This window comes from Cyprinus carpio, chromosome A24, assembly GCF_018340385.1.
Source record: "Cyprinus carpio isolate SPL01 chromosome A24, ASM1834038v1, whole genome shotgun sequence".
Classification (NCBI taxonomy): domain Eukaryota; kingdom Metazoa; phylum Chordata; class Actinopteri; order Cypriniformes; family Cyprinidae; genus Cyprinus; species Cyprinus carpio.
Window position 1 is genome coordinate 16,581,795 of NC_056595.1, and position 26,140 is coordinate 16,607,934.

General features: G+C 34.1%; 1 long non-coding RNA gene across 1 annotated transcript in view; it reads right to left on the reverse strand.

Annotated features, from left to right (window-relative positions):
* Positions 1–262: 262 nt before the first annotated feature.
* LOC122135357 overlaps positions 263–26,140 on the reverse strand; it is a 39,789-nt gene continuing 13,911 nt past the window's right edge. Inside the window, exons 2-3 of the long non-coding RNA XR_006153463.1 lie at positions 14,454–14,544; positions 263–776 (exon numbers count right to left, since the gene is read on the reverse strand). This is a non-coding gene — a long non-coding RNA (uncharacterized LOC122135357). The remainder of the gene's footprint in view (positions 777–14,453; positions 14,545–26,140) is intronic.

Below are 26,140 nucleotides of genomic sequence, written 5' to 3' on the forward strand. Positions count from 1 at the left end.
ATGGTGATCATGGCACAATTCTACCATAATCATAACTTGTGGCATTCATAAAAACTGACTGAATAGGTAAGGAATAATTCAATTTTACTTTACTAAACTCTTTACTCAAGTCTCACTTGAAGATTTAGTTATGATCTGATATGAAGCAAAATTATTAATATTCTAAAACAGCACAAAGCCTAAATTTATTTTGTAAATACAAATTTTTTTTTAAAAAAATCTAATTTAAATGTTTGAATTCAGGCATCACAACATTATAATGTACATTTTGAAAAATGGATTTTTATTTTGAGAGTTGAATCGCTTGAATAATACATTAATACTCACATAGATGTGATAATTGTGCACCACAAACAGCCGCCTAACTAAATATCTAAATTATGAATTAAAGTTTCTGCCCACTGATATTTAGCGCTGATGATGATCGCAGCACATTTCAAACCTCCAGCTTATTAATAACAAGCCATTCACGAAAAAGTCATGAAAACTAACCAAATGGGTAAAGAATAAATCAATCTTTATTTTACTAGACTCTCTACGCAAGTCTCAATCGCAGATTTAGTTACGATCTGATATGAGGCTTTAATTTGTGTGTGCCGTTAGGATAGCGGTCTGTCGCTGAGCTGAACGAGGAGCAGAAACAAACAATGAACAACCATAATCTGGGGCTTGAATCGCAGGTCACCGGGGGGCTGCTTGCGCTGCCTCCCAGTAAGTGTTGTGATGTCAGCTCCTTTACACACTCGCCATCCATCTTACTGAAGCAATGGAGTCCACTGCAAAAAAAGAGAGAGAGGGAGAGAAAAACAATGGCTGAATGTATGTTTAGGGAAATAAATGAAATCTAAGGGTAAAGTACTCCTCCCCAGATGCAAAATTTTTGACACCGAAATGGGAAACAAATGACGTAGGGGCCCTGCTAGGCCACAGCAAGACAGCTGGGGGAACAAATGTCCTCTGATCTAAATGCCCTCTGGTTTTAAAAGTCTAACCTACAAGCATTACGCCAGAGCCTGCTAGCCATTATGCTCCTCTGCTCTTTACCTGCACAATAAAGACAAGAGAGAGGACAATGGAGCTCATCTTCTGCTATCCACACAGCACCTGAAGCAGAGCATGTCTTATTCCTTGCCCGAGGCCTTCCACCCCGTACAGGCTCGGATCACACCAAACAGTTCATCTTTAAAGCACGTCGCATGGAGACGCCGCAGTCATACTGATACCCAGGCTAAAGGTGCGAGGCTCTAGCATGCCTTTCTATCCCAGCATGCTAAGCTCAGAAAGATACAGGCTCTTAGATGAATACCCAGCAGCTACCTATGTTATAAATAATGTCTGAGACCTATATAAATACATTGTTAGCCAAATCTGGAAACAGGAAAACAGGGGTTTTCTGAAACAAATCGACAAAATAAAATACATTTACATCTTAATTTTTCCCCTAACATTTCTTAAACCTTTAAATTATTCAACTTAAAAAAAAAAAAAAATTATTTTGGTAAATTGTTTTTCCTAACCGTTAATTAAAGTGTCTAATTCTACAGACATTTCTGTTAAACCTAAAGCTCAGCTGTAAAAAATAAATACGGATTCCTTCATATTAATACAGTACGTTGTGCCACTAATTAAAGCATCTAATTTAAATTATTAAACCTGAAAAAAAAAATTACATTAATAAATGAATTAGACAAATTGTGATTGGTCTTTCTTGCATCTACCGTCTGTAGCTGCCTTTACACTATAAAGATGGCGTAATGTTGTGTGATGATTTTTGCCAGACAGGAAATAAAAGCACGAAATAAAAAAAACCTAAGCCTCCTCAAACTTTAACACTCTACTTTTGCTGCCATACAAGCATTGTTATGAATCTAGTTATGAATAAAAATCTTGAATTGAATAATACAGTGACTTGCATTGATTCTTAAGGTAGTTGGTGGCAGTGCAGCACTGTTCATTGTGTTCTATATCATTTCAAAACTCTTTTGATTCCTTCTCTGCCTCTTGAATCATCTCCTCTCAGTTCCGTCTCTGGCCTCCCAGTCTTCAAAACAGTCTCCTCTCCCACAACCATCATAAATTAATAGACCAGCACTGGTCTTCACAGCAGCTGATGTAATTAAGCATGTCTTCTTCACACTTCTCCTACAAGACTTCTCTTTGTTCTCCAACAGAGCATCTAAGCTTCTCTTTTAGTCATGAGGCATCTAAATGGGAGTGAATCTTATCCTTCATTAAATGCTGTGACAAGCTCACCTTGTTTTAACTATGTAAGATATGATAATATGAATCCTCTGTCAAAGGAGCATCATGCGGTTACTGTTGTACTGAGTTTCATTTAGGATTTTTCTCTCTTCTAGCCACTTCTTGTGCATGACACTACATATAAATCAGATGAAATATTTCACACTGCTCATCATCACACAAACAAAATATCATTTCAAGGAGTATTTTTTAGAATAAAAATACAAATGTTGTGTTAGTGCACTACCAGTGTTTTCAGGAAAAGGAAAAACTTAAATATGATTTCTCAATGAAGGAGGAAATATAGCAGACTTAAAAAATGGCTAACACTAAAAAATATTATTTGTAAAGTATATCAATAAAATACACTGATGATGATAATAATAATAATAATAATAATAATAATAATAATAATAATAATAATACCACAAAAGTGTGATTTTTGTGTCAACAAAACTTCACATATAATTAAAAAATAATAATAAAAATTAAATATGTTGCAAAAAAAAAATGATATGGCAAGTGAAAAATATCAACAGGTGACTCAAAAAAAAAAAAAAAAAAAGTGTGATTTTTGTGTCAACAAAACTTCACATATAATTTGAATTAATTTATATGGAAACGCTGAAATAGTGTTACAAAAAAATTTAAATAATACATTAACCATATTTATACAAGGTATGTGTGATCTGTTGTTCTGTCTGGATTTGCTGCATTGCATTCTGAAAGTCATTCTCTTGTTAAAGGCTGGCCCTAAAGCACTTCTAATTTCCACGGTCTACCTATGCCTCCTATTGGCCTGTTTCATTCAGTCACCCTACACTGCATGCTGAGTTCAATCTAAAAGCACAGAAAGACAGCGAGAAACAGAGGTGGTTGAGGGTGGAGGCAAGAAGAGGGAGATGATGTTAAGAGAGAAACAGAGAAAGAATGATATATTATGAATGTTGACCACTGTCTCTTTACATAAATCTGCACATTAAGTACAATAAATGAGACTTTTGCTGCTGAGGCTTGGAGAATGGAGTCTGATTCAGTAATGTCATTTAAAAGCATTAACATCAGAGGAGATGGCGGACCCAGATTAGGGAGCCCCAGTTATCATCAGGCTTGGTGTGTCACACACAGTCCAGTGAATGATAGCTGCCAAACACAGCAAAACATGATGAGACAAGTCACGCTTATAGGTTTTAAATTACCCTCACATCAGCGTTTGTCTACTTGAAACTGAAATTTTTACATGCCTTACGATTAAAAGAAACAAAGAGATGCAAAACTGTTTAATATTAAATATATATAGGTACACAATATGAATAAGCATGGATAAATAAGTGTTAACAGTACTAAGTGGGGAAATGGCTCCAAGCTTGATTAGAAAAAAAAAAGAAAAACACTAACCCTTCAACTGATTTTAATCTTGATTTTAAACTGTGTTACTTCTACTGATCCCTTTCTGATCAAACAAAGATTGTATTTTGTAAATCCATTTGTATTGTGAAGTCTATCCCTGTTTATTGTAACTTTGATAACAGAGCCCACATTAATAACCCCCCAAAAAACAAAAATATATAGAAATTAATAATATAAACACAAATATGTGATTAATATTTCAAAAAAGCACAACTGTTTTCAACCCTGATAAAAAAAACAAAAATCAGCATATTAGAATTATTTTTGAAGGATCATGTGACACTGAAGACTGAAGTAATGACTGCTGAAAATTCAGCTTTACCGTCACAATTACATTTTAAAATATATTAAAATTGAAAATATTACTGTACTTTGATCATGCAGCCTTGCTGAGCATTAGAGAAAAAAATCTTACCAACTAAACTTTTGAATGCTAGAAAAATGTTTTAAACAGCTTTATGTTTGTATCCAATATTATTTTGTTGATATATACACCTGAAATGTATGTACTGGCTTCATAAAAAACTATAACATGATAAACATCATACAAACCACATTTTGTTTAAAAAAAGTGAAGCAGTACCTCTTAAAAGAAAAAGATAGCTATTAGCTATTTTAATTTTATTTAACTTTAATTCTAAAATCAAGTAAGGTTCTGATCATTTTCCATACTGATGAGAGGAACCAGACTTTCAGCTTTAATTTTACGCTTTTGTTCAATCCAAAAGCTCCAGATGGAATATGTGCATTTTATGTAGTAAAATAGACAAGACTATTCTAAGCTCCATACATGACCAGTGAGGACACTACATCAGTGTTAAAATCACCAAACGCACGTGCATTCAGCATTAGGGCCAAAACACCATGCATTAGTATAGTAATAAATATTGATGCACGCTAAGAATGACAGCATAAATGTATAGAATCAGAGGGATTAGAATGTTTAAAGAAATGAAGCATGTAATGATGCTAGATTCACCTCCATTATTTTCAGCCTGCCACAATTCCTCCATTACTTCACTTAAGAGGCCACATCAAAGATGCAGCTGACGCCTTTGAAGCATGTATCGGAAACTGAACTCTCAATGGCCCCATTTTAGAAAGCTTGACTCCCGGATCCCACCAAGTTCCAAGAAGCATATGACCCTACCATTAGGCAGAACACACAAAAAAAGGGTCAGGCACCATTATTGCATTTACAATACAAGAAACTTTTTTGAAATTCCCCCACAAACCCCCGCACATTTCCATTGGTAATGGAATCGCACGGGCTATAATTAATGTCCCTCTTTTCAAAGGTGGTTCATTTTAAATATCTCTACTAAATCCCTCTTTCTGCACTGAACTGCTGCTTTTATTTTTTAAAGAGTAATCCTGCTATTGTTGAACCTGAACAGAAGGTGTAAGCCAACGAAGCACTGAAGTGGCAAGAGACAAAAAAATAAAAATTGGTAATCTGAGTCATCAGAAATAAAGACAGTGATCTATGTGACTGATTCGATTCCCTTTTGACACTCGGGCACATTGGCTCTACGCTTGCCAACTCAAGCTCGCACCGTATACAGCGTGGACCATCCAAACCAAACTAAAACTAAGAGGTTGATAAGCTAAAGTGTATTGGATTTGGTAAGAGTTAGTCGATTGTTTCTGGCCCCTGGGTGGTGGTTTATGGTAATGTTAGTATCAATACAAACACAGGCCATACAGCTGTACAAAGCACATCAAGGAAATGAAAGACAAGGCTGCCTCTGTCAGTGCAGTGTACAATAAAAGAGGGATTTAAAGGCAGGCTGACCGATCACTGGGGAGCCACAAAATGAATGAACAGTAGAAATGCTCCGAGTTGATCCTTTTCACTAGCGGTTTAGGGACTAGCTAATGGTCAGGACAGAAAATATATAACCCAGACACATTCGGGCATCACAAAGGTCAGGAAAGGGTGAAACCGAGCAGACAGAATAATAGGGATCCTGTCATAAAACGGCATTATTGAGAGAATAAGTGATGAATTTCTGTAAGCCATTAGATAAAACATTTCTGATTAGGAAGCCGTCGTCAGCCATCAGGTGAGAAATTTATATAGGGGTCGAATTTGAAGTGCAATCAATACGCTGTTTGAATTATTTAATGACAATTAAATGAAGGACAGGGGGCTTGAAGGTGAGAACAACCATTAATTTATGAAAGATATGTTGCGGATTTGAAAAAAATTAAGTATAAATACATCGCACATTCACTGGAGAAACTCAGTCATTGATTACCCTTTTTTAGTTTTAACTTTTTTGTGGTAAAAATCATGTATAAACAAAAAAACATTGAAAGATATTAAATTTACAGTAGCATCACACTGTACATCAATTATGAAACTGAAAATAAACATCCTTGTGTTGACATTACAGTATTAAATTCTTAAGACCGGTCTGGTGAAGAAACACAAAGAGATTGAGCACTTGATCCATATGAAGGGTTTATGACAAATCTCTATTATCCACATTAAACCCATTCTTTTGTCCATTTCAAAATGTCCTCATTATTAGAATCTGGCAAAATAAAAATGTTATTTTTGATGTTTGCTTATTTTGCATTGTATTTATGATGATTGCTTTAATTGAGTTGTTATTATGGTGTTTTACTGTATTACTATTATTCTACTTCCCTATATTACTTGTTTAATTTCATCTTCTCTTTTCTCATTACGCCTCTTTCTATAGTTTGTCTCTCAAATTATACACAAATTACACCTAAAAGCAATAAAAAGGTAATCTAAAATGGCTGTGTTTAAGATTGAATCATGAATTTCAAGGACCTATGAACGCAAGCTGCCATTATGGTCCAATTCCCAGCTTATTTCCCTGATATACATCTCCTGACCTGTATTCAAAATTCATAGTTCCACAAGTGACAAGAGCATGTCTCGGACATCTGAGAAGTGAAGGCTTATTCCTGACCCGGTTTCCATGGCAACCCAGTGCTGACTATTAGCTGGCAGGTTTTGACACTAAGAAGAAATGTAGTTCTGGCTGTCTTTGTTGAGCATTATATGTTTGCATGAGACACAATTTAACAGGAATTTAAAAAAAAAATCAGGTTTTGGTTTGTGGTTTATGTTTAATATGCAAAATGGTTTTCTGTGGCAAATAGTTTGAAAATAAATGTGCTGTATATGTCTTTAAATTGTTGTTTCCAATTAAAACATATAATAAAATACTAATTGTTACCATACTGATATTAATATATTAGAAAAAAATGGATAACATATTTGACAATTATATTTTTTTTGGTGGGGGGGGGGTCAATGGACTTGGCTTGTTTTACAGGCCATCATACTGCAATTCATAATTATTTACCAACCCAGACTACAAGAATTAGCATTTTGATTTATACTGACCCTGTTCAGGTTCAGGTCAATTTCACTTCCATTTCTAAATCAATTCAGGAGATGCACTGAAAATGAATTGACTGCTGAATTCCCCTTTGGTTTCCATATAAATGTCCAAAAAAATGTATCCAAGTTCACCTCTTGAATCTAATTTAGCTGCTTTCTGAATCAGCCTACTTGAAGCTCAAACAGACTCCTATATGAGATATATAACCCGACATGCATACAAGTTCTATAAATCATATTAAGATAAAAACATAACTATATTTTATCCTCTTAGTATGATTCACTTCAGTAAAATTTAGACATTTTTGCTATTATAATTTTGACTGAATTGAGAAGAAAAAAAATTCAAGGTACAGTACAATAGATTGTGAGAACAATCCCTCTCCTGCCTCTTTGTAATGCACAAACTGCCAAAGCTGACCACCGTTACTTGTAAAAGCAATCTGGCAACCCTCTTTAATTTCTCCATCATGCTCTGCAGTCCTCCAGCAGTATTAGCGATACTAGGAAAGGTCACATGATAAATGACTGACAAACAAATCAAACCATATTAGCTTGTAGCTTTGTTATCAGCCAACGGCAGAGATAACAGAAAAATGAAGCTTCTTCCGAATAATTCGACTGTGTGTTTTGCCTGCTCTGCAGTCTAAATCAGAGGGAGGGATACTAAGGAGAGGAGGGAAAAAAAAAAAAAAAAAAAAAAAAGATTCTGGCAGTGGCTGTTTGTCTCAGTGCCTGACAGTGGGAGAGCAATAATACGCATTAATGATGGTGCGTGTGCAAGTCTATGCAGCCAGGAGCAGTCAGTCACATTGGCTCCCAGGAGGTGCCAGTGAGCCAGGGTACACTTACACACACAGACACATATACAGTATACACCTCCCCAAGGCCCCCAAGGTGAGAGTGACCACCGGCCCCTGTCTACCCTTTGAGTCAAATCAGGGTTTTCCAAAAGAGTGTTTAAGAATGGCACAGGCGTGTGGAGAAGCGGGAAGAAATTTGGAAATGGCAGTTCAGAAACAATCAAGGCGAATTTCAAACGGATTAGCCTGGGAGGTTCTGGGCACGACTTAGATGCTATCTCAACTTTCCAACTGAAAGTCATCACACAGCCAGGAAAAATCAATCACGTCTCCTCCAGGATGAGAAAAGTAATATGAAAAACAAGTGCAATGGCTGCCATCTGCGCAACACAAAACTGTTCGGCTCCAAAATGAATTGCCATAGATATTTCCTTCCCCAGCTTCCTGCTTTTTATTTGTGTTCCCCGTCAGCCTGTTCTCATTTCTCAGTTGTATTTTTTGTAGTTGTGTACTAAAAAAAAAACTGTTTTTGGTAGCTACAGTTAGCAGGCTAATATTACGCAAGTTAATCAAATTGTTACTCACAGACAACAAAGAAAAAACAAAAGACGACAGAAACAATTTCTACTGGGTGGAATACAACTTTAAATAGCAAAATGACTGAACAAATGTAGGGACTTGTAGGCACTTACATAGTATTCTTTTTATTAAATTAAGACTTTTATTTTATACTACTTATTTTTATACATTAAATTTATTAAAAGATAAAGATATTTATAATGTTGCAAAGGATATTTCAAACAAATGCTGTTTCTTTCTAACTTTCTATTTAAAGAATTCTGAAAAAAAATCTTGTATTGAGAAAGTATAGCACTTTATGGATACACATCTATAGAAATTAATCATCTATCAAAGAATATTGAAAAAATGTATAACCAACTCAACTCTTTTCGACATTGATAAAAAATTTCAGCATATGACATTGTGATTTCTGAAGCATAATGTGACACTGAAAACTGGAGAAATTACTTCTGAAAATTCAGCTTTTCCATCAAAGGAATAAATTATATTTTAAAATATATTATAACTGAATACAGTTCTATCAAATTCTAATAATATTTCACAACATTACTGTATTTTTGATCAAAAGAATGCAGCCTTGGTGAGCATAAAAGACTTATTTCAAAAACTTTTTTTTTTTTTAAATCTTACAGACTCAAGTTTTGCATGTTACTGTATTATACAACACAGATATTCCTTTGCATCACCACATCATCATAGGTGATTCAAAACAATGTTTCTTGCACTGAAATTACTTGGTAGCAACTTTTCCATGCGCTTCCTTTCCAACTCAAACCTGACAGCATCTTTAAACATGGATTTCAGTGTTAACGGACTGGTTCAGGCGCTTTGGGTTATCCACTCCAACTCATGGACATGACCTGAGTAGGTGAGGAAGAGATTATGGCAGAATGAGCGAGGGAGAGGGCGCTCGGGACCTAAGCTCCCTCACATGAAGCTTTCATTAAATGAAGGGCGATCCGCAGAGAAACCTGATTTACCATGGGACCGTGTTCCTGCACCAGAAAGCCAATGCTCCTGTCAACCTCCATACCGGTATCTCTTACTGTAGAAGGATGGAGAGAAAGAAAAAGAGAACCTAACAATCCTTGTCAGAGCCAAATACTGTCTTTAGCCCGTGTACGGATTTGAAATAATTGCAGTTGTCATTAATGCCAAGAATCAGGCAGTGGCCTGCAATGGTGGAGACTGGGCAGATGCTAACGAATCATGTGAAGCCATGCATACTTGACATTTATTACATAAAACAATAAGCAGCAAAAACCTCTTGCTGCATAATTACTCCATTTAGACACGATCGGGATCAGCCATAATGAAAGAGACCTGCAGGAAAAAATAAATTAGTTGCCATCTGCTTTCCTGGAGGGCCTGCCACCACCCTGGAGAGACATCACTGATAATGTGAGACTTGAGTTCTGCTTTAGCTGGGGAATGACACTAATTCTGGCCAATGTTTATCTCCCCTCACTGAGCAGGACTCATAAAGATTTCATGTTACTTAAATGAGCCCTACAGTTCTCGCTCTGATCGTGCTATAGATAGATGTGCCATAGACACAACAGGCATTACACAATCTTACCGCATGCGTTTTACAGAAATGTATTAAGACAATGCATCTTCATTTCAGACTTATTGAAAGCTTAGTTTAACACTACTGTGGAAATTCAACTTAAATATTTATTAGGCTAAAGTTTTAGTATCAACAATCCCCATAAATCAGATAATGTCAAATTCTCAATTAGGGGAATTTTATGGTCTAGGATTTAGTTAAAATAATAATAATAATATACTATGAATTTCAATGTATATTTTTTTCAAGAATTATAATATATTATTATTACTATTATTGTTGCTATTATTATTATTATTTTTTTTATTTTTTTTTTTATTTTTTATTTTTATTATTTTTTGTTAATTTAGTTTATTTTAGTTTTTGATAGTTTTTTGCTGTATCCACAGCTTATCCAACTTTTTCGTCCAAAACTGAAAAATGTAATTAAAATGTCAAATATCATTACCATCACACAGAAACAATATAAAAAAAATCATCATCTTCACACACACTGCACCAAAATCAAGAAGGTTGATCAAGGCCATGATCAGATGCATATTCCAGGCCATACATGATAAATGTTTTAACATCTACTTCTATTTAAGACGACAATATTAGTTGTGTACAAATTATTATTTAATAATTACTATCAACATGGTAATATCATGATATATTAATCTCATATCTCAATAACACACACATATTATAAAATGTTATATATTTATAAATTATGTCACAAATTATGACACTGGATAAAAATTTAAATTATGTTAAACAGATCATGCAAGTCTTTTTGACTAAAAAAACAACATACTAGTAACAAACGTACTAATTATAATATTGTTCTTGTGTACTTTGCTTGTATAACATGCATGCTATATTTAAAGGACAGGTCTGATATGGGTTTTGTGCAGTTTTCTGCAGCTAAGAGCAGCAAAGGCATATATAAGGCATTATTTTTGTGCGCTCCTGGCTACAGAGAATTAGAAAATATCAGACTGTCATTGTGATTTGATACTAGGATGAAAAATGTCAAAAGTGGAGATGACAAATCAGCCCAGTGAGGAGAAGTGGCTCTCAGACAGGAGATGTCATTTGTCATGATTGCCATTTGACTGCACACCCAGTCCCCCTCCTCCACCGGCTTTTCTGCCTACAGATGAATGATACATTGATAGCCATTAATTCTAAATTATCCAAATTTGCCTAACTGCATCTAGCATGCTTGTGGAAATCAAATTTATCAATGCTTTCCTTTTGCTTTCTCCATTTTTCCTCCCCTCCACTCTCATCTTCTTTGCCTTCCGCGAAGCCTGAATCTTTCGGTGGACAGACGGGGAATTAGATTTGCACTCTGCACAATACACACAGCCAGACCATCAAACCCTAAGCTTGGTGACATTTCCAAATGTGCATCTCCCCTTATTTCAATCGTCCATTTGGAATGAATAAAACAGCCAGGCGACTTGAAAGAATGGCAGCCCCCTGAGCTTCGCTGAATCTATGGCTCATATCTCCACCTCCTCACACCCCCCCACGTCCCACGCCCCCACCCTAAGCCCAACCTTTAGGAAGCCGAGAGGCTTTGTTGGAGGGGGACACAGCTGAGCCTGCCTCACATCCAGAGCCCCCTGCATAATACTGGAGGTAATTAAGCCACAGCTTCAAGGTTGCGTGGACACAAGACAATTCAGCCTAATGAAGTATCGATCGGCTGCAGCAGAAGTAAAACAAGTTGACATTCATTTAGAGGTACTAGTGAGAATATACCACAATGCCACGAATGACGTAAGGCTTCAATGGCACACGGTTTAGTCATATGAAAACAATGTAGTCTAGACTTCAATACCTCTTGTTGAGCTACTTTGTCAAATCAACAATCAGGACCATGTATGTTTTTGGTACTATTGAAGTGTGTATGATAAGAGAGTTTGGTTATAAAAGAAAATAATAATCGATTTCAAAGAAAACTTAGATTTAACCAAATTACTTTCAAAGAATCAATGGCATTCCTCTTAGGAATATCAAGATTTAGACTGATATCAGTCTTTTTAACAGAACAACGGACGTTCAGATTGTATCAGACAGTGCGGTATTAAACAAATTCACAATTATTCCAATATGAAAAATCCTGAGAAACACACTTGATTTGGTCTGTCAGGAGATGTTCCTGAGAATATATTATTGCTCCAATGAGCCCTGATCTAGGTTTGGTTCCACTAAAAAAAGGTCTACATGTCCTGAGAAAACCTCTCATAGCAGAAAACCCCCCATGCAGTGACAACCAAATTTCATCAACAAATCTGACTCAAAGTAGTTTGATTGACAGATGTTATTATTAATAACATTTGCCCTAGTTCCATGACTGAAAGCTGTAAACCAAGCAGCCGACTACGCCGGGCCAAACAGAGTGGATCTTTAAAGACCTTGCACTAGATCATCCTAGTGCAACTTGAGAAGTCCTTTTCCAGATCAAAAATGGGTTTTGTTGCTTAGTTTATTTTGATTAAATTAAAATGAGTGAAAATTCTAAAGATTTATTCAAACACATTTACTGTACAGAACAAATTTAAATGTGTTACATCAAGTACTTATGATTCATTTGCATTCAAACAATACAAATTTTGATTATTATTATTATTTTTATTTTTTTTATAGGCAATGCAGACTAACAGAGACACATTGAATTTTATATCTAAAATCATTTAATACTTAAAACAAATATATTTTTTTATTTAGTATTATGGTGGAAAAACTGTTCACTTCCTTTTATTTGCATTTAATCAGTAAAATTAAAATTAATTTCTTCAATAATAGCAAATCTGCTAAAACAAATTATGTTTGTTGAAAAGGCTTAATTTAATTGTAAGGTAAGGTTTTCATGATTTTAGTTGAATTTTTTTATTTTTTTGAGTGCATATAGCAAACATTAGGAAGCGAATTACACATTTTACAGGAATGGCAGAGAAAGAAAAGGTCTGACGGTCATCTAAACTACATCACTTGCTAACAAAATGCTGATAAGAAACATAATTCACCACAACTAATCAATTCATTTTATCTGAAATAAACACAGTGCCACACTTTACATGAAATTCAAACCAAGCACTCAAAACACCCACATTTGCAGCTTATCAGCCCAATCAAATGCAAACATCTGGGCGAGAGCAGATATTTTTTCCTTAAGTAATTGTCAGTCTTTTAATGGAGTCCACAAATGTCAGTTGCCAATATGTTTTAGCATTAAATGCAGCAGGAAGGATCCAGAAAGGTGGACTATTCAGCAGAACACAACGCATTGTTAAACAGCCTCAATTATGCCAAATAGCCAGGTTTGGACACATATTTGCATTGTGTAATATCTACAATCAATGCAGACATGAAAGTCAATTTGACTCGGCCTCATAGGGTGAAACTCACAGTAAGTGAAAACCACTAGCGCTTTACATAAAAAGTACAGTGAGTTCCATTTGTCAGAGGCACGGTTCAAATATTTTGACATACTTTATGATAATAGCTGCACAAACCTGCTAACAAATCACCAATCATGTGCAAACAGAAAAAAAGGAAAAATGCACCGGTTGGATGTTTTATTTTAATGTTGTGCTTTATATTCGTTCCACTGCCAAAAAGATCACACTGATGCATTACTGTATCGTTGTCAAAAAATGGCAGTCAACTGTCACGGTGTGTTAACATTAGCGCAAGGCCTTAAAGACATTTACACAAAACATGGTACAAAAAAATTCCACCCACAGAAGCAGCATACTTTATATAAATTCCACATAGCATTTGGAGTGAAGGTGAGAGATGCTCAAAGTGCAGGTCAGGTGACATGATAAACAGAGAACTGAACATGTACTCAAATCTCTAACTCCCTTTTACTCTCTCTAGGCACTCTTTGCTCATGGCATAGACTGCAAAGATTATATAACATAGCATAACTACACACCACATTAAAGATTCCGGTAGAAACCCCTAAAGGCAAAAGCTCACTCTAAAAAGATTTTTTATACACATTTATGTGGATATGAATTCAAAATTTGCTGGCCTACAAAACACACTTTGAGACAAAAGCTAAAAAAGTTCAAATGAAACATTGGTCATTCAGTTAGACTAATTAAGAAGTCAGATTGTGAATTATAAACCATCTAAACATTTGATTTCACTTTGTACTCAAAAAAAAAACTTTTCTTTTGACACTTTTTGATAGCTTATAGCGATCATAAATCACATAAATTATAAATCTGAGATTGTCTTGACACACATGGAGAAGAAAAAAAAAGAAACCGCTGTCCAGTTTATGAAAGAAGTCAGCATAAATAAAAAATGTTCTCATGGGCAATCATAAATATGGAGAAGCGAGGTGTGAAAATGAATATCTAGTCACCGCAAAAAAGAAAGGAAAAAAAAATAGGGCGCATTGTGCAGGGCAGCTCTCTGCTTGTCTTGCTGTGAGTTGTTTGGTTTCTTTTCTTACCTGTCACAGACGCAGATGAGTCAGGCCAGTTCCTCAGAGGATTCTGCTGCTGCTGAAGACCATCCACAGAAACCACACTGTGAACACTTCACTGAAATACATATACATCAGATAATATTTGCGTCAAAACATCCACAACTTTAACTTTTGTCACAGCACGCAAAACGCACAATGATCGCTGTATAAATTTGCATGTATTGGATCTTGTACAGCTCTCAGTTCTATGAACATGTATATCTACATAAAGCTGTACTCTGAAAAAAAAAATAGGTGGTCAAACAAATTTCACTATACTGTATTATAATAATAATAATAATAATAATAATAATAATAATAATTAAATAAAAAAACAATACAAAACATACAGCTTGATTAGTTTCTGATTGCAAAAGCTTTTAAAGTTAAAATAAAAAAATAACAAAACAATTAGTTTCTGCTTGGAAAATCTTGTTGAATTTTTAAAAATTTTTTATTAAGAAAAAAAAAATAAATAAGTATTTCCATTTCCCTTTAATTTATTATGATTTTATATATATATATATATATATATATATATATATATATATATATATATATATATATATATATATATATATATATATATATAAACACACATATAAATGTATATAAATATAAAGTGTATATGTGAGATTAAGAGTTGCAAGTAGTCTTGTTACCAGTGCACCTTTGATTTCAAAAGAGAATACATATATATACACACACACACAATACAAAATTAAAATATATATAAATAAATAAGATTAAAAAGAAATATCACAAAACTTGATTAGTTTTTTATTGGAAAAACTTTGTTATTGGAAAAAAGTTACAAAAATAAACAATTTTTTTGATATGTAATGATATAATAATGACATTTAAATATTAATTGAATTAAAAAAAACATTACATCAGACAATATTTGTGTCAAAACATATGCAAGTTTAACTGGATCATGCACAGCTCTCAATTCTAAGACGTGTATGTCTACACAAAAAGTAAAAAAATGGCAGGTACCACAATGAATTAAACATGAAATTTAAAAGCTCTCAATTGTTTGATGGATTGTTTGTTTGATAGATAGGTTGATAGATGGATAGATAGATAGATAGATAGATGATAGATAGATAGATAGATAGATAGATAGATAGATAGATAGATAGATAGATAGATAGATAGATAGATGTCATATGAAAAAGTAGGCCAGGAACTATCAATCTAATCTTCATCACTACCCAATCTGCTGTATATGACTAGTTCATGATTAATTCTTCAGTATTAATCATGTACTTTGTTCATATAAAACAAAGCTTAAGCTCTATTTGCTAAGATATCTGACCCTGTGAAAGAGTTAAGACATTACAGCTTGGATTTAAAATGCATCTAAAGATTAAAACTGCTGGTTGACTATTAGAGAGGATTATAGATAAAGGAAAATTATTTTTCATTTTGATGCAAAAAAATAAAAATAAGGAGCAGGTGGTACATTATATATTTTGATAGCAAATAAGGTTACGCAGAATATGTGTAATATATCGCTCCCCTCCCTTCAATCAGAGGAGTCAAATTAAAGTAATACCTTACACGAGCAACCAGATTTGTTGTGAATATATGCTTCAGTGCTTCAGGCAATGTGCTACTTCAGAAATACAGCACGGCTTTGATCTTTACTCATTGTAATGAAAAAATCCTTTATGACTATTAAGACTTTTTTTCTGACTGTGAATCCACTGACTTGTTTACCAGAACAGAAGTGCTTGTTTACAGGTGAATGGAAATTACTCAAGAGACACCGAGAAGTTTTGGCTCGGCTAAAAATGCATATTTTCGCCATTCAAATTGCTTTGAAATGCAACCAAGGTCACTGTCAAAGAAATCCATTTTAGCATTCACACTACCTGAAGCATGTCGCTCTTTTTTCTCTTTTGAAATCAAAGGTGCACTGGGTACAAAACTACTTGCAACTCTTATTCTCACATATAGAGTTTGCGCAACGCAAAAGGGTAGGCAATGACCTCTCCCAATAACAGGACACTGAAATATAACAAAAAACACCCTTCTCAATTCTATCATTTGATTAATAGATTTGTATGATCAATCTATGTATACCAGAACAACTCTAAAGGACTCTTTTAAAGTAAATACTCCCACCCATATATTGTTTTCATTATAAGTTATTAAATAAGAAAAATGCAAAACAGAACAAATTTTAGCATAGTTTTCTTAAGCCATAGGAGCCCGCTATACTGTACACTGATGGGAAAAGGTTTTACAATATTTTTATTCAGTTACATTAAAATGATCTCAGAGTTTATGATGTTTTTAATCTCTCTTTCACACAGAGTGGAAGAGGTTAATAGTTCAACAGGTCACATTTCCGGTCTCTGCCAATGAATACTTAGTATAGTATTTACTTTGATGTATTTCAATATTGTGATGACAGTATGTGCAGCTGTAAACATATCTAATTTGAAGCACAGCACCAGGATGCATTTTTATATGGAGGTCCTGAGATCTATTTACTTGATTCAATCGGAGCTCCTAATCCTTCATAAGAGACAATGTTGATCATATTTTTGGCATCTGTTGAAGTCCATGATTGTTGTTTATTTTATCCACTCAAGCGACATATTACTCTTGCTGGCCAGGAATTTCAGTATAACAATAAAAATAATCTGCCATTAATTTGTTTTTTGATAGATTGTTTTTAATATAATATAATACTTTAGTTTCTGATTGGAAAAGCTTTAAATATATTTAAATTAATATTTAAATATATTATTAATAAATGAAATAAGTAAACAAATAAACAAAAAAAGTATTTTAACAGTCCATTCATTTATTATTAATTGTTTTGATATTTAGTTTTTTTTGTATTGTTTTGATATATAGTAATAATAATAAAATACATTTAAAATATTTTTAAAAGTTAGAAATTTTAATAATTGGAAAAGCTTTTAAACCTGTTGATAATACATTGAAAAATAATATAAATATATATATAGATATATATATATATATATATATATATATATATATATATATATATATAGATAGATAGATAGATAGATATAGATAGATATATCATTAATAATGAAATAAGTAAACAAAAAAAATTATGCTATATGCTATTATTTTATTATGAATTTTTTATTACATGTAGTAATATCATTTAATAACAAAATAAATTAACGCAAAAAAAGTGAACAACAACATAACTTGAAAAATAACACCTTGATTAGTTTCTGATTGGAAAAGCTTGTAAACTCGTTAATTCTCTAAGGTTAAAGTCTTCAGATGTTCCGGGTGCATTTTAATTTCTATGCTTTTAAAAGGGGATGGGCAGATCAAAGTTGTAATCCTCTCTCCTTTGGCCTCAGAGGCCTGTTTGGCTCCATGCATCAACAAATGTTGACCTTGCTGTTCAAAACTCAAGGCCTTAAAGGTATATGCAAACAGCAACACGGACACCTCAAAAGAGGACCGGCTTTTGATGTTGAGGAGCCCTGTTTTCAAAGCAAATGGGAGATACCCATAGGCTCAAATTCCATCAAACAGTTTTTCATATATGTAGCTTGTAGGTGTTTATAATTACAAACAAGTGGCATCATGATTAAAACATTGTGGGAGGATCAGGGGCCAGGGAAGACGTAATAAAAAAATAAAAATAAAAACACACAAGAGGGAGGACAGGTGCGTTTAGATTATCCTAAGACATCTCACGCAAAATCAGATGAACAGAATCAAACATTCACATCGAGAGACCCAAAATACCCAAAACAATTAATTAAAACGCCCAAATACAAATAGAAATCACAAAAAAAAAAACTACATTTAATTGGATTTCACCAGATTCTGTCCAGGAATCACATGAGTGACACTCTGACATGATAACAATGTCAGTCCATTTAAAAGGGTGCTGCTTCAAAGCGAGGAAGGAAACTTGGGAATAGTCCCATCATCGTCTGTCGGACGGATATTTTGTTTCACAGAAGTCACATGCACAGTCAAATGGTCAAGGGCTGTCGTGTTGAGATTAATGAGGAAGCGCTAGGCATTTTGGGAGGTCAGTGCGACAGGAGGGATGGGGTGTTAAAAAGGTCCCTCCAGGACACCCCCCCACCACCACCACCGAAAATTAGAGGAATGACTGGTCTTGAATATGCTTGATCTGACATCAAGTAATTAAGAAAAATTATGTGGTAAGGATTGTTTCCATAATGTCTTCAGGGGCTCTGTAATGAATCCTGATGTAATCCTAACCGCTTTCAAATGGCCTGTGACAAATAAAGACTGATGTTACGGCATGGCAGTTTGAGTGCATTGAGGACTGTTGTCTCGATGATGTAATCATAGACTGAAGATGCTTTTAATTACTACTAAAATATTTACATTGGCAATTAAGCTAATTAACAAACGCCATCGGTCACACTTGATGTGCTGACATAAATTGCAGTAACTTATCACACTCAACAGTGCAATGACCCTTTATGTGATTCATAAACAGGGCTATCAAAAATATAAATAAACCTGACTGTATCTATCATCCTTTTCTTCTACTGTCATGTCCAATATGGCATTACTGAGAGAGACCTTCACTAGTCTCTTTAGTGCTGATCTCTCCTGATCCCGATGTGTGGTCTAAATGAAAACTCAAACAGATCCATTCTCTCAAGTTCCCTTACAGATGTGAGGATCAATACAGGGACATGTGGGTATCGATCAGCGTAAATGCTAGCAACACTCACAAATTTGCCAAAACAAGACCTTTTTTTCCAGAGGTCCGAGGGCAGCGCCACGTGTGCTGTAATGTTTTTACAATGTCTATGGATTTTATTGAGGTAGATTACAAAGAATTATGTTGTTCAACTTACAACCAGGACTCTCAGGATGGCAAACCTTTTGCTGAGCCTTTTTTCAGACTGTAATTTAAATGCAGTATTGCCAAATTTGATATCCAACAGACAAAAATGACAAAAAATTCAGATCTGCTTACCTGATATTTTCAAAAATGTTTTGATATTACCTTTGGTATTATTAAAAATTCTGCAAATATTCCTAGTAATTTTAGTTAAAGTTAAAAAAGTTCAAAAAGATACAGTTAAAATGAAGGCAGTTGATTTTGATGATTATGTAATGAATGCAATCAGCTCAAACCAATAGATGCATACAAAAACCCTTAAATTATAACAAAATAAAAAATAAAAGTACATCTAAATGCACCAAACATGTTGTCATTTTGATCCCAGGCACAAGCTGCCTCTGATACAAGTGTCAAATCCTAATGTCAACATGCACGCTGACAGCACTGTGTTAATAAACACATACTTTCATTTGTGCCCATCATACTAATGAGGTTCTTGAGATCAGATGGAAATTGCTTTTGTCTTTCACAAAGTCCATCGTGTTTTCTGGAAGGACAAGCCAAGAGGCCAAGATGTCTAGCAGAGTGTGTCAAGTTGTTCAGGGGGGTGGAGATGTCCCCCAGCTTTATAACGAAGTTAAATCATTTAATTGCTCCCTATAGGCATAAAGTCTAATTAGCATAGACATAATTGCTGTGCCTTGTGGCATGGGGCAACTGAAATCTAGGCAAGATGTTAATTGTTGTAATTGCCACTGTAACATTCCTGAATGCATGTTATGCAAATTATGTGAAAAAAAAATGTGTGTTTTCAGTTTTTTTGTCTTTTTAGCGTGTGTGTTTGTTGGTGTTTTTTTTGTTGAAGAAATGGTGGCAGAACAGTGGTTGATATTATACACCCTGATACAGGGGCTAAAATTAATGGCAAGTGCCAAAAAAAAAAAAAAAAAAAACGCATTTGTGAGTATATGAACCGTTGTTACTCGCCAGATGGCCAGTATCTTTTTTTCATTTGTTCTAAAAAAGCCTGAGAACACAATATGGTTTAGAGTGATCTGACTTCATTGTTATTATATATAATACAAATACATATTAAAAAGAATTATATGAAAGAAAGTGTTTGGTGCATTCATCTCATTAATCTTGTAGAGGAGGCAAAATATCAGATGTAAGATATACTTGGGCAAAAAATAATTATTGCCTATTCCGTTGTAAAACTGGTCCTAGATGTCATATTTCTGATATACTTGGGCAAATAATAGTTATTTGGTATTCTTTGTTAACTACTGATAGCCCAAGACAAAACAATTTCTTTTTTGACAAAACAATTGATTTTTTGCTATCAATACATCAGCAGTCTTTTTACCTGGTTTTCCCAATAGACCCCTAGTGTTGAGTGGAACCATGGTATGTCTTTAGCAATAATGCAAAATCAATGAGCAGAAACAGAGCTATCATCTCCTTAAACGCAAACTGCTATTTCACTGATTTCTTATTAAATTGACAGCGAGTCCAAACAAACGGGTCTCCTCACTACACTGATAATACAATACTCTTGGTTTTAAAGACCAAATAATGAGGGTGACTTCAGAGTAACAAAATTATACAATTTCGCTTTCTCAACGCTGAATGAAAACACGTTGATCTGTAAACATACTTCTTTGATCGTTCGAAATGCTCAACAAAGCCTAGTGTCTTGAAACAGATATTTGTATGGTAATTCTTCCATTTATCTTTGAGATGTGGTGGGGAGATGAGAAGCCCTCTTCTATTTGCAGTTCCATTAATCTTTTGAAGTCTTAAATGCGTAATCCAATGAAAGACAAAGCTGAAATCCAGAGCCAGTCGTACCGGATTAAATATTTATAGTGGATGCCTTTCTCCGTTCTTACACCAACAACTTCTACGCTTGTTGCTCTTTGCTATGATGTGAGATACTGTAAGACGCTCATATGCTTGCTGGCCCATAACGGGGAGGACAGAGCAATCAGAAAAGTACCAGAATCAACATGAAATAGCTAACAATTACTGGCATTTTTCCCCCTTTTTTACATGGGCAGGAAGAAACGAGGAGCGTATAAATCAAGCCATATTGCTATGTGGAGGGCGCAGGAAAGTAACTGTGCTGTTAAATGACTATGTACTCATTCTAGTTCTGTCACTTTGTGTTTACACCACTGTCAATGACATGCCAATCAAGACCTTTATAAGACCTAATTCTCTCAAAAGGCTATTGCTTTGCTTTTAGGGAATTTTCGTCACAAATGAGTATTTAAAACCATGTCTGCTTAGATCTCTGCTTAATAGGAGAAACACCAACCTGGAAAAAAAATGATGTGACCCTGTAGTGTTGTCACTGTAGTCTATTTTTGATTGAAAATTTTTTATTGAATAGTTGATTCAAGTGATTAAAAAGTTTAACTCAAACACATAATAGGCTGATTAATTAATTGCATGTCAATTTAAAGATACTTAAAGCTTAAATTGACCCAATGATGGAAAAAAATGCTTAGAATGTTTAATAAACAAATTATTAATTTGTGTTAATATTTTTATTTTTAAAAATTAAATTAAGATATATTAAATAAATAATGAATTTAATAAAATTAATTTAAAAATTAAATCAATGAAATGAATAAATAAATTAGTGGAAAAAAGGAATAAATGTAATTTAAAAAAAATAAAAAATAAAATGAAGTAAATGATCAAATTAAAAAAACAAATGATTTTTTTTTTTTAAATCATTAATATAATCAAATATAAATAGTAAATGTTTTGCAACTAATTCTCAATTTGTGTTTGATCAATGTGCTTTGATGCAGCAAAATAATAATAAATAGATGCAAAAAAGGAGTCTCCTGTGTTGATTTGGCATCTGGCTTTGTTTTCTGGATGCTAGTCCTTGCATTTATAGACCTGCCATAAGGGATTTAAAAGATTCCCTAAATCTGGCTCTTTTCAACAGTAAATCCTGGTATTATACTCCTCCAGGCTTTGACTGTTTTACAGCAGCATTTAAATAAGTGAGCATAGGAGAAAATATGTCAAAGGTCTGTAACAGATGTCCAGTGGTCTTTCTGTTCTCCCTTTGGCTAATTTAGCACTATATTGAGCCTTCAAGGGAGGATTGATGGTCCTGAAGGTGTCCCCCCGACCCCCACCATAACATGAGCAAGTCTCAGGAGGAAGCAGCTACAACTTCCAACACTTTATTATTGGACAATTTGGAGTCTTCTTTCAGTTGGGTGACATGGCTTAGGAGATGTCACAGACTGCCCAATCAATACTGGAATCTTAGCTGGCTGAAGTGTCTACCACCGCAGTGGCAGCAGCTGTGGCCGAACACACTGCTGACCTGTTTACGGGATGGTAATTATTTTGGAAGTTCCCAGCTTTTGGCTCTCACTGACCACAGCGCATTAAAAGAAAAAAAAAACACAGGGCCTGAGCAATCAATCCATCCGTGAGCTTGACCACTGCATTTTAAATGATGGGGTCACTGCTGATTACAGCTAGACAATGAAACGTGTAAAAAAAAAAAAAAGAAAGAAATTTAATTACAAAATCCATCCATCATTCCCTTCGCTTACGGAACATTTGACTGATGCCGAAAACATTCTCACTTGACAACAGTCATTTTCAGTCTCTCAACCAGACAATGACGATTTTTGCAAAAGATTGAGGTTAATATTTGTAAGTGAAACCATTGCTTTGCTGTAACGATTGCACTTGACTAAGATTTGAAAACAAAACAAAATCTCCCACCCACAGAATTTCTCAGTGAATCGACAAGCACTAACTCCTGACATTTCTTAGCTCATTTCTTCTGAATGAGGAGCAGGAACAGACAGAAGCTGCGAGTCGGGCTGCGGTTGCCTGTGGCTCGATCTACTTGACTTGTGTTGCAACAAAGCGCTCAGCATGTAAGCAATCCAAAGCCCAGTAGTTGGCAAATGTATTGATCCTATGGATTTCCTCCAAAAGTGGTGATAATGATATATCATGGCCAGATTTGGATGAGCAAACTGTTGGAGAAGTGTGAAACCAATTTAAGGACATAAAGACCATGAATTCCATTTGCAATGCTTCAAACAACAAAGGACAAAGAGAGAAAAATCTATGGAGACCTTTAAAGGCCTTTACAAAAGGCTTCATTTGTCTAGAGATGGTTGTTAAATTCCTAACTGACACGTGTATTTTTCAAAACTTTTTAGAACAGTAATCAAACTTACTACAGAAAGTATGATGGCTGTTAAAAATGACAATGTAGTTTGAATTGGAACAAACATGATAATATTGTAAAAACACAAATAGTATATACATTCAAATTTTGGGGTCAGTAAGATTTTTAGATTGTTTTTGAAACATCTCTTATGCTCACCAAGACTTCATTTATTTGAGCAAAAATACAGTAAAAACTAAAGATGTATAATAAATTACAATTTTAAAAACATGTTTTCTATTTTAATATATTTTCAAATGAGTTTTTTACTTGTGATTGTTTTTAATAAGAAACTTAGAAGAGCATCCAAAATACAAAACATTTGAAAAAAAATTAAATGTCTTCACTTAATCAATTTAATGCACCTCGCTGAATAAAAGTGGTAGTGGACACACACATTTTGTGAACAAAAGGTAAAAGCCAACAGCATTTTAGCATTAAGGCAACATGATGTGTGTTAACTAATAAGCATGCTGCAAATGTATATAGATTGTATGTAAATTAAGCTGATATCTTGCTCGAAGGGCAAAAGATCACTTTAATTTTGTTTAGCTCATATTCCAACTTTCAAACTGACAGCTAAGAAAACACTAAAAAAAAAATCCATACTTCATCACGGTTTAAAGAAATATGTATAGTTACACAGCAGTTTTCCTGCATACTGCACATGGATTAAAGTTATGGGAGGACAGAAAGACAACTTATGTGTTTTCAATTATATTCTTGGAAATCTGGTCATAATCCTGAATGTTAAATATCAGACACTTTCATTTTTCATCCTGAATCAATGCATCTGTGCTTTAAGCTTCTTAGTATGCTGAAGAATTGGATTTCTGTGAAAACATTACATATACAGGTTTGTATTAAAATCTATCATTTACATTCAATTTTCACCTGATTAAAATGTAACATCTGGTTATGGGAACCCTACGCAATCTTACCAACATGGAAAAATTTTAATCTCTGCAACATTTTAATTACTAGGTCAATTCTTACTTTAAGAGGAAAACAAATTATTGGTGCAACTTTAAAAGAAAAAAATATTAAAATAGAGAGAAAATGTTATTCTAAATTAAGATTTTTTTTTTTCTCTGCTCTGAATGACAGAAGGAAAAAATATGTGCTTACTACGCCACATTCAATATTTCAATATTAACAAATTGATATTTTAAAATGTTCAAAAGCAACTTTTATTTAAAAAAAAAAAACACCACATGAAGGAGTTTAGGTTTCAAATTAAATCTGATGCATTTTCCTGTAACATGAAACAACCACTAAATTTACTAATACTAATGCTAATACTCAAATACTATATAATGCTAAACAAAATATGTTCATGGATAAACTTGTCCCTTTCGGTTTCAGGCTACAAAACCTCTAAATCAGACTTTCCTTTGGAAATGAAAATAGGTAGCATTTATGTCAGTTTGCTTCTCCTTGCTCTGGATATGTTGTTTGATGGCAGTTGTAATTTTGCATGATTTTTCCCCTCTCTCCTCTTATATAAATTCTGAAAGGAAACTCGCAGTCTTTTGTAGTTATGTTTTAAATTCAAGCGCTCGCCAGCATGCTGAGTGTTCATTTTGGAACTGTGATGGCCAAATCAAGATAACAACATGTCTCTCCAGACAAAATGACCACAGCATGATGCTGCCAGCTGAAATTAATTCTGCAGTTGACTCGAGGCGGGATTCAGAAGCTGTCTACCGCACCTACTGTACAAGTCTTGAATATTTAGGGAGCCTTATCTTTTACATGCTGTTCTCAATTCACTTTCCCAGCATTTACTGACGAAAACGTACATCAAGCAAAATATTTCAGTTGAGATCCTCACAGTGCCATTAAGAAAATGGTGGTGCTTCGCTCCTACGAAAAGGTATATTTGTTGGAGCTGTTCTCTGTGGCTGCCTTTGTGCTCCCGAGGCAATTCTGAAGAGGTCAGAATAAAATAATTGTTCCTGCCTATGCGACCTGACATCCAAGATTTTTGGGAGCAGATTCAAAGTGTACCGTTTTGATTGCACATGTACTCTTGTTTTTCATATTTCAAAGATAAAAATAAAACACACACACACACACACACCTATTGCTCAGCATGAATACAATATTCAAATATATTTAGCATGAGTCACAGATACATTTAAATGAAAAATATTTTTAATGGTCACAAATAAAATATTTTCATCCAACTGCATGAGAATTTTTTTATTCATTCATTTTACAGCATCATGATGAGCTGTTTAGGTACATATGGACCAAAACATACCATGTTTATTATTTTTACAAAAAAAAATAATAATTAAAGGGCATATTTTGGTCCACCTGTGATTTAGCAGGTTATGATAACAGCGAATACGTTAAATAGCAAAATATGCAACCACAAGGACCATTAAATAAAGAAGTTAATGTTTGAAATATTGCCAAAGTGATTTTGCAGACTGATCAGTATCATTCACAACATACACATAGGAGACAATTCATAAATATATCTAACACTAGATTAACAAGAGGACTGACCAGAAACCACTGAAAATAAATGCATTATAAAAGAAGAAAAATACATGCTTATAATAATAATAATAATAAATTCAAAAAACTTTTACA